General features: G+C 40.4%; 1 pseudogene; it reads right to left on the bottom strand.

Annotated features, from left to right (window-relative positions):
* Window positions 1–18,744, bottom strand: part of LOC127452706 (activating signal cointegrator 1 complex subunit 3-like) — a 252,981-nt pseudogene that overhangs the window by 165,760 nt on the left and 68,477 nt on the right.

Below are 18,744 nucleotides of genomic sequence, written 5' to 3' on the forward strand. Positions count from 1 at the left end.
TTTCTCCAAATTTTCAGGATATAGGGTGAATTGGTCTAAATCGGAAGCTCTTGCCCTGACAGCATATTGCGCTGCCAAGGCTTTCCAACTTGGCGCCTTTCAATGGCCCAAGCAAGGCACTAGGTATTAAGGCATTTTATTTCCAGAAAATTTGAGAGATTTAGTTAAGAGTTCATTTTGACCCATTAATGAAAAGGTTCTCGTGTGATGTGGATAGGTAGGCTACATCTGTCTATGACAGGGAAGGTCAATGTCATAAAAATTAATTGTATCCCCAAATTCAATGATATACTACAGTGTCTTCCTCTAGAATTTCCTCTTTCTTATTTTAAATTATTTGATAGAATATCTAAGTCTTTTATTTGGAATGGTAAATGACCTTGGTTGCATTTCAGTAAGTTACATAAGACCAATTGACAAAGGAGGCCTAGGCCTCCCCAAAATGTTGTTTATTACTATGCTTTTAATGTCAGACACCTGGCCTATTGGTCTCTTCCACCTGAGAGAACCCCTCCCTGGTACAACATTGAACAAGCGGTTCTTGCCCCAATCTCACCATTGCAAAGTCTTTCTATTAAATTGCCTAGAGAAGCAAAAATGCATCCTAATATTTCACATTTATATTCAGTATGGACAAAGGTTTCTCACATGTTCAATTCTGATACTTACCTAAATGTTTCCTAAAGTATATGGCTGAACCCCAAATTATGTATTAACAAGTCCCCTTTTTGCTGGAAAGAATAGATTGAGAGGAGTGTTGCCACACTTGGTGACCTTTATGAAAACGGAGCTTTGAGATAATTTGAAAATATAACCCAGATATTTCTAGGTCTCAATTTTTTCAGGTATTTACAGTTGCACCATCTACTTTGTACTATTTTTGGTGGTAGTGCACAACCCCGTAAAGCTGCAGACACCCGCTGTATGGTGCTCACAGCCTTTGGAAAGGGTCATGAAGCATCAGTGTATCATTCCTTGTTGATTCAGAGTCTAGATGACGGGGCATTAACTGCTCTTAAGAGGTTATGGGAAAGAGATTTGAACTTGGTATTGGAGGATGGGGAGTGGGAAAGGATTTAAAAAAGTATTTAAACTATGTCTAGGGATGCAAGGGTACACAATATTCAGTTTAAGATTTTGCATCGTTTCTACTGGACTCCCTCTAGATTGTTTAGGCTTGTTCTAAAAGGCACACCTACCTGCTGGCAATGTCAGTTGGAGGATGGAGACATACAGTGCATTTGGAAAGTATTCACAGCACTTCATTTTTTCCACATTTTGTTATGTTACAGCCTTATTCCAAAATGGATTAAATTAATTATTTTCCTAAAAATTCTACAAACAATACCCCATAATGACAATGTGAAAGAAGTTTGTTTGAAATCTTTGCAAATTTATTAAAAAAAAAAAAATGAAAAAAAAAAAAAATCACATACATAAGTATTCACAGCCTTTGCCATGACACTCAAAATTGAGCTCAGGTGCATCCTGTTTCCACTGATCATCCTTGAGATGTTTCTACAACTTGATTGGAGTCCACCTGTGGTAAATTCAGTTGACTGGACATGATTTGGAAAGGCACACACCTGTCTATATAAGGTCCCACAGTTAGCAGTGCATGTCAGAGCACAAACCAAGCCATGAAGTCCAAGGAATAGTCTGTAGACCTCTGACAGGATTGTATCGAGGCACAGATCTGGGGAAGGGTACAGAAAAATTTCTGCAGCATTGAAGGTCCCAATGAGTACAGTAGCCTCCATCATCCAAATATGGAAGAAGTTTGGAACCACCAGGACTCTTCCTAGAGCTGGCCGTCTGGCCAAACTGAGTGATGGGGGAGAAGGGCCTTAGTCAGGAAGGTGACCAAGAACCCGATGGTCACTCTCACAGAGCTCCAGCATTTCTCTGTGGAGAGAGAGGAGAACCTTCCAGAAGAACAACCATCTCTGCAGCACTCCACCAATCAGGCCTGTATGGTAGAGTGGCCAGATGGAAGCCACTTCTCAGTAAAAGGCACATGACAGCCCGCCTGGAGTTTGCCAAAAGGCATCTGAAGGACTCTCAGACCATGAGAAACAAAGATTGAACTCTTTGGCCTGAATGGCAAGCGTCATGTCTGGAGGAAACCAGGCACCGCTCATCACCTGGCCAATACCATCCCTACAGTGAAGCATGGTGGTGGCAGCATCATGCTGTGGGGATGTTTTTCAGCGGCAGGAACTGGGAGACTAGTCAGGATCGAGGGAAAGATGAATGCAGCAATGTACAGAGACATCCTTGATGAAAACCTGCTCCAGAGTGCACTGGACCTCAGACTGGGGCGAAGGTTCATCTTCCAACAGGACAACGACCCTAAGCACACAGCCAAGATAACAAAGGAGTGGCTACGGGACAACTATGTGAATGTCCTTGAGTGGCCCAGCCAGAGCCCATTTATACATTTGCAAAGATTTCAAACAAACTTCTTTCACGTTGTCATTATGGGGTATTGTTTGTAGAATTTTGAGGAAAATAATGAATTTAATCCATTTTGGAATAAGGCTGTAACATAACAAAATGTGGAAAAAGTGAAGTGCTGTGAATACTTTCCGGATGCACTGTAGCCCATGCTCTGTGGTTCTGCGCTAAGATTCAAGAATTCTGGGTAAGAGTCCAGAATTTTATCTGTGAGGTTTTAGATACTCGCATTTCATTCTACCCCAGACTATGTATATTGGGTGATGGGGCGGTCATTAAAGTACATCACAAATATACAAAAAGCTGGGTCCAAACTAGTGTAATGATTGGCAGACAGATACTTCTTAGAGGATGGAAGTCAATTGGCGCTCCCTCATTTCAAGCATGGTCCACTGAATTGGGCAGGGTTGCGGCATTTGAAAATATGTCATATAAACACCTTGGCAAAATAGACACATATGGTAAGAAATGGGACAGGTATTTGGCCTTTCTGGAGGGTTCTCAGTGAGGACCATGTGGAGAGAAACAGAATTGTGGTGGTAATTGTACATTCTATTCTTTGTTGATTTTTTAAAAATATTTTTTTTATGTTCTCAAATATTTCCTTTTGTTTTCTTATATGTGTGCATGGTGTAATTTAGCCTTTGACCACTGGGATATTTGTTGAGGGGCAGGGTGGGGTTGGGAAGGGGGAGGGGGATATTATGGGAGTTAAGTTGATTCTGTATGTATATGTCCTGTTTATTCCATATTTCACATAAGAATCAAATTTTAATAGCAAAAAGTAAAATATGCACAAACAATTAATATAATATATTTTATGTAAATAATAAAACATTAACAACAGAAATGTCTAGTAAATCTTCACAAACTGAAATACAATCAAGTCTCAAGTTTATCTATCTCATTGTGAGTTTATCTTTCTTAGTACAGCTAACTAATGTGACAATGCTTGACAGGTTTAATGTACCCGAATGGCGTGTAACACTGCAAAATTCACCAGCCAAATTGAAAACACACTTATTTTGCACTTGCCAGTAATTCATTTTGAACCCTGTGTTCTTCTAAAGTAACATGAGCAACCTTCAAAGAACATTCAGTGCAAGAACTCACATATTTTCCCATGAAAGTGTCTTGAAGGTGAATATGACTGCTGTAGTTTAGTGTTGTTCGTCAATGTGGTGTGTAGGTGTGTGATTTGCATGAGCTCATTCCGAAATTTGTGTATTTGATTGACAGCTGACCATGGCTTGTCAGAACGGAAAGTGGATTTGGTACAACCTCGTAATGTGGCCACCGTCTCTCCTGCTGTCAGGATTTGCATAATCACACACTAATATCCCAAATTGCCAGAGTGATTCTAGTAAGGGCGGCTGTCAATCATTATCAGGGGCTCCTGTCAATCACACACACTCTCATGCAAATGATGGAGGACCTACCTACAACTGGACCTCAAATCACTTAGCCAACAAACTGCTGGCCTACTTTTTTTTTTTTTTTTTTTTACATCTATCAAGTAATAAGTAATTATTACAAGAAAGGACTATAATAACATTCTTTCACTGCTCTTCAGATAAAACATGTTCAAGGTGCTTTTTGCCCAAATCAAAATTGACTGTCAATTTCTTTATTGACTTTATGTATGACTTTCTTCTGTGGAACACAAAAGGTGAAATTTTGAAGAATGTGCTTGTTGCTAATTTCAGTACAATGCCAATAAATGGGGACATTCTTCAAAAGGTCTTCTTTTGTGTCCCACAGAAGAAAGTCTTCCAGGTTTGAGATGACATAAGGGTGAGTAAATGATGACAGAATTGTCATCTGTGGGTGAACTAGTCCTTTAAGATGTTTGATTAGGTGGATATAGTTTATTGTGGAGTGCGGCACATTAATGCATTACCTGACGTAGTGTCCGGGCCATCAGACTCTCCAGAACAGGCCCTCTGTCCTCATGGAGAATATGCACTTCATCCAGGATGAGCAGTCCAACGATTTGAGACAGAGCCACATCACCCACACATTCCTGGTCACCACATCCCATTTCTCAGGAGATGTCACCAACATCTGTACAAAACAATACAGTCATTAGGCAACAAGAATGTTTTGTATACCAGTGGGTGTCATTCTCTTCTCTCTTGGAGGACTTGTTTATATTTTGCATAAACTATCTTCACAAATGACTTGTGGAAACTGAGTCTGTACACACTTAACTCTTTATGTCTTTTAGAAGAATAATATGAGGTTTATTTAAGGGAAAATATGTAAAAGAAGATACAAATAAATAAATAAATAAACGAGATAAGAAGCCAGGCTATAGAAGTACATTTGCATCGTGTGTATGTTTGAAAAATACTAAAAAACTAAAACTAACTTACTTTAATTTTAAAAACTCTTAACTTTTCTTCACCAAACATAAAACGTAAGAACAACGTTCTTAACCAACATACATCCCAGTGGTCAGACACTGAATATCAACAGACACACATATAAACAGACAGTCCAAAGAAAATACTTGATGACATAAAAAACATATAAAATTAACCAACAAAAAAGAAAAAGGGTTCCACATATTAATTAATTTGCATATATTTAATCGTTTCTGTCCCTCTCCACTGCTCCCCCTGGCAACCTTCTAGGAAGGCCAAATAAGTGCCCCACTTTTTACCATATGCACCCAAACTACCCAGCCGTCTATGTGTCATCTCTTCAAAAGCCGCCACTCTGTCCAACTCAGTGCACCACTCATGAAATGAGGGCTCACCAGCCAACTTCCATCCCCTAAGAATTACCTGCCTGTCGATCAACATGCTGGTAAGGACCCAGTTTTTTATATGATTGTTCATTATGTTAATACCCAGTGCTCAAGACTTCAGAGATAAAATTCTGAACCCTCGACCAAAACTCTTGAATCTTAGTACAGAACCAAAAAACATGGGCTATGTCCCCATCCTCCAACTGGCATCGCCAGCAAGTAGGTGTGTCTTTAAGGCCAAGTCTGTACAATATAGAGGGAGTCTTATAAAAACAATGCAGTATCTTAAATTGAATGAGGCGCACCCTTGCATCCCTAGACATAGACTTGACATTTTTTAAATGCTACCCCATTCTCTATCTTCCAGTACTAAATCCTCTCTCCCATAACTTCTTAAGAAATGTTAAAACCGCATCCCCTAGACTCTGAATTAGTAAGGAATAGTATGCTGAAGCTTCATGACCTTTTCTAAAAGCAGCAAGCACGATCTCAAGAGTGTCCACCGCTTTAGGGGGCTGCGTACTACACCCAAAGGTGGTACAGTGTAGATGGTGCAGCTGTAAGTACCTGAAGAATTGAGATCTGGGAATCCTAAACTGATGTATTATATTTTCAAAGGATCTCAACGTTCCATTTTCATACAGGTCACCCAGCATAGCAACACCCTTCTCAATCCATTCTGTCCAGCAGAAAGGGGACTTGTTAATGCACAATTTAGGGTTCAACCAAATACTTGCGGCAGCGTTCAGGTAAATGTCCGAATTGAACACACGGAAACTTTTGTCTACACTAAATGCATGTGCGAGATAATGGGATGTGTCTTTACTTCTCTGGGCAGCTTGATAGAAAGACTTTGTAATGGCAAGGGCCTCCTGTTCAATAAAAAGCCAGGGAGGGGCTCTCTCAGGTGGAAGTGGCCAATGTGTCAAATGTCTGAGACCAAAAGTATAATAGTAAAACAAAATCTTGGGGAGACCTAACCCACATTTGTCAATTGGCCTATTTAACTTACTGGAATGCAATCAAGGGCGTTTACCATTCCAAATAAAGTATTTAGCTATACTACCAAATTATTCAAAATAAAAGAGGGGAACTTCAATGGGGAGAGATTATAGTAGGTAGTTGAATTTTGGAATACAATTCATTTTTATAACATTAACCTTTCCAGTCACAGATAAATGTAGTAAAGCCCACCTGTCCACATAAATCGAAAACCTTTTTATTAAAGGATCAAAATTAAGTCTAATTAATCATTAAAATTTGCTGGAAATAAAATTCCCAAACACTTAATGCCCTGCTTGGGCCACTGGAAAGTGCCCAGTTGAAAAGCCGTTACAGGGCAATATGCTGTCAGAGACAAAGCTTCGGATTTAGACCTATTCACTCTGTATCCTGAGAACTTAGAAAAGGAATTAATAATTCTGTGGAGGCAAGGCATAGATCTAGTAGGGTCGGAGACAAATAATAAAATATAATCTGCGTAAAGTAAAAGCTTATGCGCCACACCTCCCACCATCACCCCTGGAAAATCATCATCCTTTCTTATCACGGCTGCTAATGGTTCCAGGGCAAGACAGAACAATAACGGGGAAAGAGGGCAAATAATCTGAAATTAATCCATTCGTTTGAACTGCCGCTACCGGGTGTCTTTAAAGTAACTTAATCCACCCAATAAAAGTATTCCTGAACCCATACATTTCCAAAATCTTAAAAAGATAATCCCATTCTACCATATCAAATGCCTTTTCGGCATCAAGTGAGATGGCAGCGACCGGAGTCTGATCATTCGCCACTGCCCACTATGGCCCCGAATAAACCCCACCTGATCTATATGTATAAGAGATGTCATAACTTTACTTAATCGGTAAGCCAAAATCTTTGACAATATTTTAACGTCTAGTTGGATCAGGAAACTGTATGGTAACTCTTACACTCACTTGGATCTTTGTCCTTTTTAAGAATCGGACTAATCAGGGCTTGTGTCATGGTTGGCGGAAGCTTTCCATTCTTTAATGATTCCGTATAAACTTCTAGCAAAAGCGGAGCCAGTTCAGTAGCATAAGATCTAAAAAATTCAGCGGCAAAGCCGTCTGGCCCCAGAGACTTGCCTGTAGGCAAGGCCTTAATTACCTCGCCAAGCTCCTCCAAGGTTATCTCAGAATCAAGATAATTTTTTTGCTCAGTCGTCAGTTTAGGAAGTTCTAATGCTTCCACAAAGTTTCTAATATCCTCATCCATAGACGAAAATGTGGAACTATAGAGATCAAGATAGAATTCTTTAAAAGCATTACTGATATCAATGGTTGAGGTAAATATTTCACCACCAGCAGGTTTCACTGAGGGAATGGTAGAAAAAGACTCTCTCTTTTTTATATATCTAGCCAGAGTTTTCCTGCCTTGTCCCTTACTCAAGTCGTCAAGTAATTTTTATTTGAACAGCGCCTTTCACAACACACATCGTTTCAAAGCAGCTTTACAGAAAATCATGCATTAACAGAAAATGAAACTGTAATATCTATAATGTCTTAGAGTCATCATTATGTAGTTTGATCAAATACGATTGTGAATTGTGTTTAAATATAAGTAATTAAATAATAATTGTATTTAGAAACCCAGTGAGCAAGCCGAAGGCAACAGTGGCAAGGAACACAAAACTCCATAAGATGTTGGTTAATGGAGAAAAATAACATTGGGAGAAACCAGGCTCACTGTGGGGACCAGTTCTCCTCTGCCTAACATCATGAATATAATGCCAATATTACTTAATTATGTATAGTGCAAGTCATGGTTTAAAATTATTAAACTAAGTAAGTGTTAAGGGTCAATGTTTAAACAAAGATTTTGTAAGAACTGTAAGAAGTTCATCCTGGATTAACTGCAGAAGTTCACATAGATGCATTGGCCTTTGTTAGTTGGCTGATGAAGGCTTTTGTTGGCAATTTATTGATAGTCTATGTATTCCATTATAAGAGTGCAGTCCATCATTAGACCAAGGTGATGCAGGCAGTGATCAGTGAGGTGCATCGCAGTTCAACCGGCCAGTAATTTTGGTGAGGTCTATCCTAAATTCAAGGTTCAGGCAATGCCATATGATGTATCCCATGTCTTATGGTTGGAGTTGGCATCAGTTCATCCTCTGAAGTCCATCGTAATAGACTGAATGACTCAAAGTATGACTGTCTTGCCCTGAATAGGCAAAACTCCACCTTCCGCAACAAAATTGTATTATATCTGTATTTCAATCGGGTCAATTTCCTGAGGCCATTAGACAAAATTCGCTGCTTCAGCTCTGCCTCGGCACTTTTAATATTCCCTTCCAATTCCACGAGTTCTTGTGCTTTGGACTTTTTGATAAATGAGGCATACTGTATGATCCGGCCCCTAAGAACCACCCACAGAGGATACTAAGGACAGTTGGTCTCCATATAGACATTGATTTCAGCCTTTAAAATTTGTTGGAATTCAGCATTTTGTAAAAGGGATTTATTAAAGCACCAACTATATGATTTCCTTTTCTCCATATGTGGCAACACCTCTAAACTGTCAGTTTGCTGATGACACGACGGTGGTAGGTCTGATCACTGACAATGATGAAACAGCCTACAGAGAGGAGGTGCACACTCTGACACACTGGTGTCAGGAGCACAACCTCTCCCTCAACGTCAGTAAGACAAAGGAGCTTGTGGTGGACTTCAGGAGAAAAGACAGAGAACACAGTCCAATCACCATCAATGGAGCACCAGTGGAGAGAGTCAGCAGCTTCAAGTTCCTGGGTGTCCACATCACTGAGGAACTCACATGGTCCGTCCACACTGAAGTCGTTGTGAAGAAGGCTCATCAGCGCCTTTTCTTCCTGAGACGGCTGAGGAAGTTTGGAATGAACCGCCACATCCTCACACGGTTCTACACCTGCACTGTGGAGAGCATCCTGACTGGCTGTATCTCCGCCTGGTACGGCAATAGCACTGCCCACAACCGCAAAGCACTGCAAAGGGTGGTGCGAACTGCCAGACACATCATCGGAGGTGAGCTTCCCTCCCTCCAGGAAATATATACAAGGCGGTGTGTGAAAAAAGCTCGGAGGATCATCAGAGACTCCAGCCACCCGAGCCATGGGCTGTTCTCACTGCTACCATCAGGTAGGCGGTATCGCAGCATCAGGACCCGCACCAGCCGACTCCATGATAGCTTCTTCCCCCAAGCAATCAGACTTCTGAACTCTTGATCTCCCACGATCAAAATACATCATCCCTGCACTTTATTACTCTTTTATCTCACACCGGACTGTCATAAATTATATTACTGTCATTATATTATGTCTCTCTTAACAACTGACTATCAACCGACAGCCTGAATGTCAATACAGTACAATACTGTACATTCTATATATATACTTTTTTCATATATATTTTAATTTTTATTGAATAATGTGTATCTATATAGTATCTATATAGTAAAAAAAAACAAAAAAAAAAACAAAAACAGCATATTGTATACTGTGCAATGTATGTTATTATTGTATATTGTTGAGTGTAATTATGTATAACAGATGTTTAAATTGTGTTGTGTTAATTTGATGTTTTAAGTCGAGTTTAATTATGTATAACAGATGTTTAAATTGCGTTGTGTTAATTTGATGTTTATTGTAGATTGGCATATGTCTCATCACTGTCACGACTGCTATGTTGATCGGAACTGCACCCAAGAATTTCACACACCATTGCACTTGTGTATATGGCTGTGTGACAATAAAGTGATTTGATTTGATTTGATTTGAAACACACCAGGGTGTGATCTGAGACTAAAATATTTCCAATTGAGCAATCAACAACAGATAAAATGAGGGGCTTAGATAAATCTTATGGACTGATGAAAAAAATGTATAGTCCCTCCCAGATGGGTTCAAAAGTCTCCAGATATCTGTAAGACCAAGATTTTTACACATCCTGTGAAGCATCAATGTTGCTCTAGGGGTCTTGCACACTTTTGCTTCACTATGATCAAGGACTGAGTCCATCAAAAGATTAAAGTCTCCTCCCAATATTATATTATGAGGGGTGCCAGCTGCTTGCAACATCTCTTCAAGATCTATAAAAAAGGCCTGATCATCAACGTTAGGTGCATAAATATTAGCCAAAAAAGACTTTGCCCCTGAATTTCAGCTAAAACAATAATGCCTCTTTCTAATTTGTCTTTAATCTGTTTGAGACATTTGAATTGTAGATATTTACTTATCAGTGTAATGACTCCCCTGCTCTTACTCGAGCAAGCACTATAGAAAAAATGCTCACCCCATATATTCCTTAATTTTTCAGCTTCCTACGGAGAAAGATGCGTTTCTTGAAGAAACACTATATCATATTTCTTATGTTTAAGAAGAGAAATAACCTTCCTTCTTTTTATGGGGTGCCCCAACTAATTCACATTCCACATGGAGAGAGACAATCCACTCATACTAACATTTGACATTTTGACATATAAGAAAAAACATAGATTGTGTGTCAAAAACAAGATTATAAAGACCACATTTCAACATTAGTGCAACAATCAAACCCTGAACATAAAAAAAACCCAGAAAAAACAAAAACATGCGCATTAACACCGTGCACAACAGCACCAACTGGCGTCCATCCCTCTAAACTCAAATAGTCCATGCACGCCTACGAGAACCCCTGCGACATCCTTGCCATCAGATTGTTCAAGTCCGGTGTTTCTCACAAATTTTGTGAGACAAAATTACACAGCAAAAGATCATCTATAAAACAAACTGTAGAGCCGAGGAGGGCGGGGCCGGGCTGGAATGAGACACACCCGGTCCCCAATCAGCCTGATGGGGCGCGCGAGGGATAAAGGCGGCCGGGGACGACAGTTCGAGAGAGAGAGAGAGAATTACAGTACAGCTGTCTGTAATTCTCTCTCTCTCTCGAACTGTCGTCCCCGGCCGCCTTTATCCCTCGCACGCCCCATCAGGCTGATTGGGGACCGGGTGTGTCTCATTCCAGCCCGGCCCCGCCCTCCTCGGCTCTACACAAACTCCAGCCAATAGGCGGATTAAGCACAGAGAGCGTGTAGGTTCATCCATAGAACTGTCCTGAAGGTGTGTTACTCTACAAAATAAACTCCAGCCGCTAGGCAGAGCCAGCACAAAAAGCAAACAGTCAAGCAAATGTTCATTGAGCCGGTCGACTTGGCTGCACATGAGTACAACAAGATGGCATACTCACTCCATTGACTTTATGAAGGACATAGCTTGCTGTGGGCATGTGAATGTTTTATGGCCAGCCTTAGCATGTTTTCTCAGTTTGGCTGGGAATATCAGTGCAAAAGCGACCTTCCGTTGATGTAAAAGTTTCTTGCATTCCTTGAATCGATCACGTTTCTCTCTTGTCGAATTCACAAAGTCTGGGAACAAGAAAATGCTGTGGTTCTTCCAAGAAAGCCTTCCATTACTCCTTGCCTCGCATAACACAAGATCTTTATCGGATATCTCAGAAATTTGGCCAGAATTGATTAGGGCCTGTCTCCCTCCGTGTATCTCCGAGCAGGAACTCTGTGAGCTCACTCAATTTACAGCTTATGGCCTGCTATATCGAGCAGATTCAGAAGGAGCCCATCAAGGAATTTCACCATATCCTGTCCCTCTTCACCCTCAGGAACTCTGACGATACAGATGTTATTCCACCATCTACGGTTCTCCATGTCCTCCAACTTCTCCCAGACACGCTCCAAATCCACCTTGGTCACTAGTGGATTAGCAGATAATTCCCTCTCCGATGACTCCAGGTAATCAATCCGTTTCTCAACATCCCCCACTCTTGTACCCACATCAGAGAACTTCGCCTCCATGGTAATGATCGATCGACTTGTCACAGCAAGATCCTCTAAATCAGCAGTGAACTTTGTCAGCATTACCGTCATGTTCAGCATCTCTCGCCGCATTTCCCGCACCTCGCTGTCTAAGTCGACTCCCAGGCTTGCGGCCTGCTCGGTGGCATCAGCATGAGCATGTAAGGGTCTTTTAATGTCTCCAGAGCCTGAGGATTTTGAATTCTTTTACATATTGTCCTCCTAGAACAAAGTGTATCGAATCTCACCGGTTTATGTCATTAAAAGTATTAAAACAAGCAAAGGGCACAGAGCTCGCCGTTCACATGTCCGATAATCGCATGGCGTCACGTCATCCTGGAAATGCCTTGTTGATGAGAGAGTTCAACAGAGAATGGCCAGACTGGTACGAGCTGACAGAAATCTAAAGTAACTCAGATAACCCCTCTGTACAATTGTAGTGAGCTGAAAATCGTCTCAGAATGCACGTTGAACCTTGAGGCGGATGAGCTACAACAGCTACAACTTTATTAGGACCAGAGTGTTCCTAATAAAGTGGTCAGTGAGTGTATGTAGTGGTTCAAAAATGTGACTATGCGCATCGTGGAGATCAGACTTTTTTTGAAGTGTCTATCCAATACGTGAACTGTCCTACTCCTACATAATGCGGGTGTTAGAGCCATTTTGTAAATATTTTGGGAAATGTATCTTGTAATTGTCTCTGGTTTTGTAAATATTTGGTGAATTTATTGTTTGTTATTCACATTTTTTTTCAGTATTTTGCTTGTGTTCTATTATCCATTTTGTGTAGTAGTAAGGGGGCGTGGTCACTGTAATTTAGGTGAAGGAAACAGGTGAGTCAGAAGAGCGGGAGGGAAACAGTTTTTAGACGGTGCATGTGTGCATGTGTTACCAAGGAACGTGTTTTTTGGAACTTTCTGTACTGTGAAGCTTCTATGGAATACTTTGTTTTGGTGGATATGTTTTGTCAGAACAAAATGAACACTCGACATGCATCAACTAAACTCTATGTTTCATGGCATAACTTGGCCACTACATTAAGTCTATAAACTCCCTGGATTACTGGATTGTGTATCGAAGATGCTGAAACGGCTGTGTGATGATCTCGAACAGCAGAAAATGGAATTCATCGGTTGGCATATGTATTTGATCAAGCTGTGATCCGAGTCTGCCTGACATAACAGGCCATAAGCTCACAGGGTTCTGGCTCACAGATCTGCAGAGGGAGACGGGCCCTGATCATTTCTGGCCAAATTTCTGAGATCATCCGATAAAGACCTTGTGTTACGCGAGGCGAGGAGTAAAGGAAGGCTTTCTTGGAAGAACCACAGCATTTTCTTGTTCCCAGACTTTGCGAATTTGACAAGAGAGAAACGTAAACGATTCAGGGAATGCAAGAAACTCTTACATCAACGGAAGGTCGCGTTTGCTCTGATGTTTCCGGCCATACTAAGAATAGATACTAAGGATGGATGTAGAGAATTTACATGCCCACAGCAAGCATTTTCCTACATAAAGACAATACAATGAGTAAGCCATTTGGTGATTTTCATGTTGCCACCTAGTGTACGTGACATTGGAGTGAGTTTGACTGCCTGAAGAATTTTTTTTTGTTTTTTGTGCTGGTTCTGCTAGCGGCTGGAGCTTGTTTTGTGGAGGTACACACCTTCGAGACAGTTAAGTGGATTTTTTTTTTTTTTTGACACAATCTATTTAATCTAATATGTCAAAATGTCATATGGATTGTCTCTCTCCATGTGGAATGTGAATGGGTTGGGGCACCCCATAAAAAAATGTAAGAAATGTGATATAGTGTTTCTTCAAGAAACACATCTTTCCTTGCAGGAAGCTATGGGGTGGACATGTTTTCTTTAGTGCTGGCTCAAGTAAGAGCAGGGGAGTCATTACATTGTTAAGTAAACATCTACAATTCAAATGTCTCAAACAGATTAAAGATAAATTAGGAAGAGTAATTATTGTTTTAGCAGAAATTCAGGGGCAAAGGTTGATATAATATTGGGAGGAGACATTAATTTATTGATGGACTCAGTCCTTGATCATAGTGAAGCAAATGTGTAAGTCCCCTAGAGCAACACTGATGCTTCATAGGATGTGTAAACATTTTGGTCTTACAGATATTTGGAGACTTTTGAACCCATCTGGTAGGGACTATACATTTTTTTCATCTGTCCATAAGATTTATTCTAGAATAGATTTTTCTAAGTCCCTCATTTCATCTGTTGTTGATTGCTCAGTTGGAAACATTTTAGTCTCAGATCACGCCCTGGTGAGTTTAGAGGTGTTGCCACATATGGAGAAAAAGAAATCATATAGTTGTCGCTTTAATGTATCCCTTTTGCAAAATCCTGAATTCTAACAAATGCTAAAGGCTGAAATCAGTGTTTATATGGAGACCAACTGGTCCTCAATATCCTCTGTGGGCATGGCTCTTAGGGCTCAGATCATACAGTATGCCTCATTCATCAAAAAATCCAAAGCACGGGAACTCGTGGAGTTGGAAAGGAATATTAAAAGTGCCGAGACAGAGCTGAAGCGCCGAATGTCTTCTGGTGGCCTCAGAGAATTGACCTGATTGAAATACAGATATAATACTATTTTGTTGCTGAAGGTGGAGTTTTGGCTATTCAGGGCATTTTGATTCGGGGGACAAAGCAGGCAAGCTTTTGGCTAGATATATAAAGCAGAGAGAGTCTTTTTCTATTATTCCCTTAGTGAAATCTGCTGGTGGTGAAATATTTACCTCAGCCATTGATATTAATAATGCTTTTAAAGAATTTTATCTTGATCTCTATAGTTCCACGTCTTCGTCTACTGATGAAGATATTATATTATATTATATTTTTTTAGACCTTATGCTACATAGCTGGCTCCACTTTTGTTAGAAGTTTACACGGAATCGTTACAGAATGGAAAGCTTCCGCCAACCATGACACAAGCCCGGATCAGTCTGATTCTTAAAAAGGACAAAGATCCAAGCGAGTGTAAGAGTTACTGTCCAATTTCCCTGATCCAGCTAGATGTTAAAATATTGTCAAAAATTTTGGCTAATCAATTAAGTAAAGTTGTGACATCTCTTATACATATAGATCAGGTTTATTCGGGGTCGCAGCTCTTCTGAAAACATTAGGCGTTTCATCAATATCATGTGTTTAGTGGCGAATGATCAGACTCTGGTCGCTGTCATCTCACTTGATGCCAAAAAGGCGTTTGATATGGTAGAATGGGATTATCTTTTTAAGATTCTGGAAATGTATGGGTTTGGGAGTATGTTTATTGGATGGATTAAGATACTTTATAGACACCCTGTAGCGGCGGTACAAACAAATGGATTAATTTCAGATTAGTTTTACTCTGGATAGGGGCACCCGGCAGGGTTGTCCTCTTTCCCCATTATTGTTCTGTCTTGCCCTGGAACCATTAGCAGCCGCAATAAGAAAGGAGGATGGTTTTCCAGAGGTGATGGCAGGAGGTATGACGCATAATCTTCTAATTTACACAGATGATATTTTATTATTCGTCTCTGACCCTACTAGATCTTTGCCTTGCCTCCACAGAATTATTAATTCTTTTTCTAAATTCTCAGGAAGAAAAGTCAATTGGTCTAAATCTGAAGCTTTGGCTCTGACAGCGTACTGCCCAGTAACAGCTTTCCAGCCAGGCACCTTCCAGTGGCCCAAACAGGGCATTAAGTATTTGGGTATTTTATTCCCAGCAAATTTGTCTGATTTAGTTAAGAGTTCATTTTGACCCTTTAATAAAAAGGCTTTCAAATGATGTGGGCAGGTGGGCTCCATTACATTTATCGATGATTGGGAAGGTTAATGTTATTAAAATGAACTGTATTCCAAAATTAAACTACCTGCTACAGACACTCCCTATAGATGTCACCCTCTCTTATTTCATGCAATTTGAGAGCATAGCAAAGTCTTTAATTTAGAATGGTAAGCGTCCCAGATTACATTTCAGTAAACTGCATAGGCCGATTGACAAAGGTGGGCTAGGCCTACCCAAGATTTTTATTTATTTATTATTATGTGTTCGGTCTCAGACATTTGACTCATTGGTCACTTCCACCTGAAAGAGCCCCTCCCTGGCTTTGTATTTAACAGGAAGTTCTTGCCCCTATTTTGCCATTGCAAAGCCTTTCTATCAATCTAACCAGAGAATTTAAATTACACCCCGTTGTCTCTCATTTGCATGCAGTATGGACAAAAGTGTCCAGTGTTTAATTCGGATATTTATCTAAATGTTGCCTCGAGCTTATAGCTGAACCCTAAACTACGTATTAATAAGAACCCTTTCTGCTGGTCAGAGTGGATTGTGAGGGGGGTTACTACACTCAGTGACCTTTATGAGAGTAGTGTTTTGAGATCTTTTGAAAATTTTGTTCAACATTTTGGGATCACCAGATCTCAGTTTTTCAGGTATCTATAGCTGCGCCACTTACTCTGTACTATTTTTGAGAATAGCATTCACCCCCCTAAAGCGGCAGATACTATGAGAGTGGTGAATACTCTTTTGGAAAAAGTCATGAGGCATCAGTGTATTACTCCCTGTTAATTCAGAGTCTGGGGGAAGGAACCTCAACCACTCTCAAGAGATTATGTGAGAAAGATTTAAACTTGGAATTGGAGGAGGGAGAGTGGGCTGGGATTCTAAAAAAAGTCAAGACTGCATCTAGAGAAGCAAGGGTGTGCCTTATGCAATTCAAGATTTTACATCGGTTCTGTTGGACCCCCTCTAGATTGTATAGGCTTGGTCTTAAAGACACACCCACCTACTGGCAATGCCAATCAGAGGATGGAGACATAACCCATGTCTTTTGGGGGTGTGTTGAGATCCAGGAGTTTTGGTTGAAGGTTCAGAGTCTGGTGTACGATGTATTAGGCACTTGGGTATCATTTTGCCCCAGACTCTGTATTTTGGGTGATGGGGCAGTCATTGAAATTGAAAATAGACACATAAAGAGTTGGGTCTTAACCAGTGTCATGATCGCCAGACAGATAATTTTAAGGGGCTGAAGGTCGGCTGGAGCACCCTACTTTCAGGAGTGGTGCTCAGAGATGGGAAGAGTGGCGGCTTTTGAGGAGGGGTTGTTAGGAAGAATGGGGAAGTACAATGGATTCATGGAGAAATGGGGCAGGTATATATCATTTATAGATGGGTGATTATTTTTATTGTATTTTTTATTTGTTTATTTTTTATTTTGTGTGTGTGTGTGTGTCTATATCATTTGTGACCACTGGGATGTTATTGGGGCCAGGGTGGGGTTAGGGATTGGGAGGGGGAGGGGTAATAGTGAGGGTTAAGATTGATTCTGTGTATATATGTTTTGTTTTTCTGTGTTCATTTATGAGAATCAATAAAAAATTGTTAATCTGAAAATTTCGACAGGAACCAATTGCTGTTATGGCAGACATTCAAGGAATGTTCAACCAAGTCAAGATTCTGAAGACTGAAGAGCAAGCTGACTTTCTGAGGTTTTTATGGTGGCCCGATGGTGACATTAGTCAACTATTAGCTGAGTACAGAATGACCATACACCTTTTTGGTGCTATTTCATCCCCTAGCAGCGCTAACTTTGCCCTCAGAAAGATGGCAGATGATTGCAAAGAAGAGGCTAGTGTATAAGTTATTAACACAATTTGCAATAACTTTTATGTAGACAACTGTCTCAAATCAGTTGCTGGTGAAAACGAAGCCATTTGTTACAAGAGCTGAAGGTCGTTTGTGCTACTGGTGGTTTCAAGCTTGTGAGATGGATCAGCAATTGTCGTGTTGTTCTTGCTTCTGTTTCAGAGGAAGAGAGAGCCAAGGATACAAAGGACCTTGATCTTGATAAGGATAGACTCCCTGTGGAACGAGCCTTTAGCATGCATTGGGAAATATAGTGAGACAGTTTTTTCTTTAAGACCAATCCAAAACACCAACCTGTCAGCAGAAGAGGAACCCTATCTATGATTAATTCTGTTTACGATCCTCTTGGAGTCTTGGCACCATTTATACTTCAGTTAAAAGGATCCTTCAGAAATTATGCAGAGCAAATTGTGGATGGGATGAAAAAATACCCACTGCCTTTGCTGAAAATTAGAAGAAGTGGTTGAATGATCTTGAAAATCTGAAAAACGTAAACGCTTCAAACCCACAAATTTTGGTGTGTCTGACAGTGCCCAATTGCATCACTTTTGTGAAGCTAGTAAGTTTATGGTACTGTCAGTAACTTAAAACTAACCAATAGGACTGGACTGACTCATGTTGCATTTGTTATAGGCAAAGCAAGAGTTTCTACTTTGAAAGTAATGAGTATTCCAAGACTGGAACTCGCTGCAGCTGTTCTTGCTGCTCGGATGGACAAATGATAAAGAAAGAGCTTGAACTATCACTTCTGGACTCTGTCTTTTGGACAGATAGTACTTCTGTTCTAAAATACATCTTCAGCAACACAAGAAGATATCAGACCTATGTGGCTAACAGAGTTTCTACCATTCATGATCTATCAGAGAAGAAACAGTGGAGGTATGTGAGAACTGCACTGAACCCAGCAGATTGTGCATCAAGGGGTCTCAAATCTGAGTCTTACCTGAATAATGATAAATGGCTGAACGGTCCAGACTTTTTAAAACAGCCTGATGCAGATTGGTCTACATTGCTACAAGAGCCATTTACTG

This window comes from Myxocyprinus asiaticus, chromosome 15 (genome assembly GCF_019703515.2).
Source record: "Myxocyprinus asiaticus isolate MX2 ecotype Aquarium Trade chromosome 15, UBuf_Myxa_2, whole genome shotgun sequence".
Taxonomy (NCBI): domain Eukaryota; kingdom Metazoa; phylum Chordata; class Actinopteri; order Cypriniformes; family Catostomidae; genus Myxocyprinus; species Myxocyprinus asiaticus.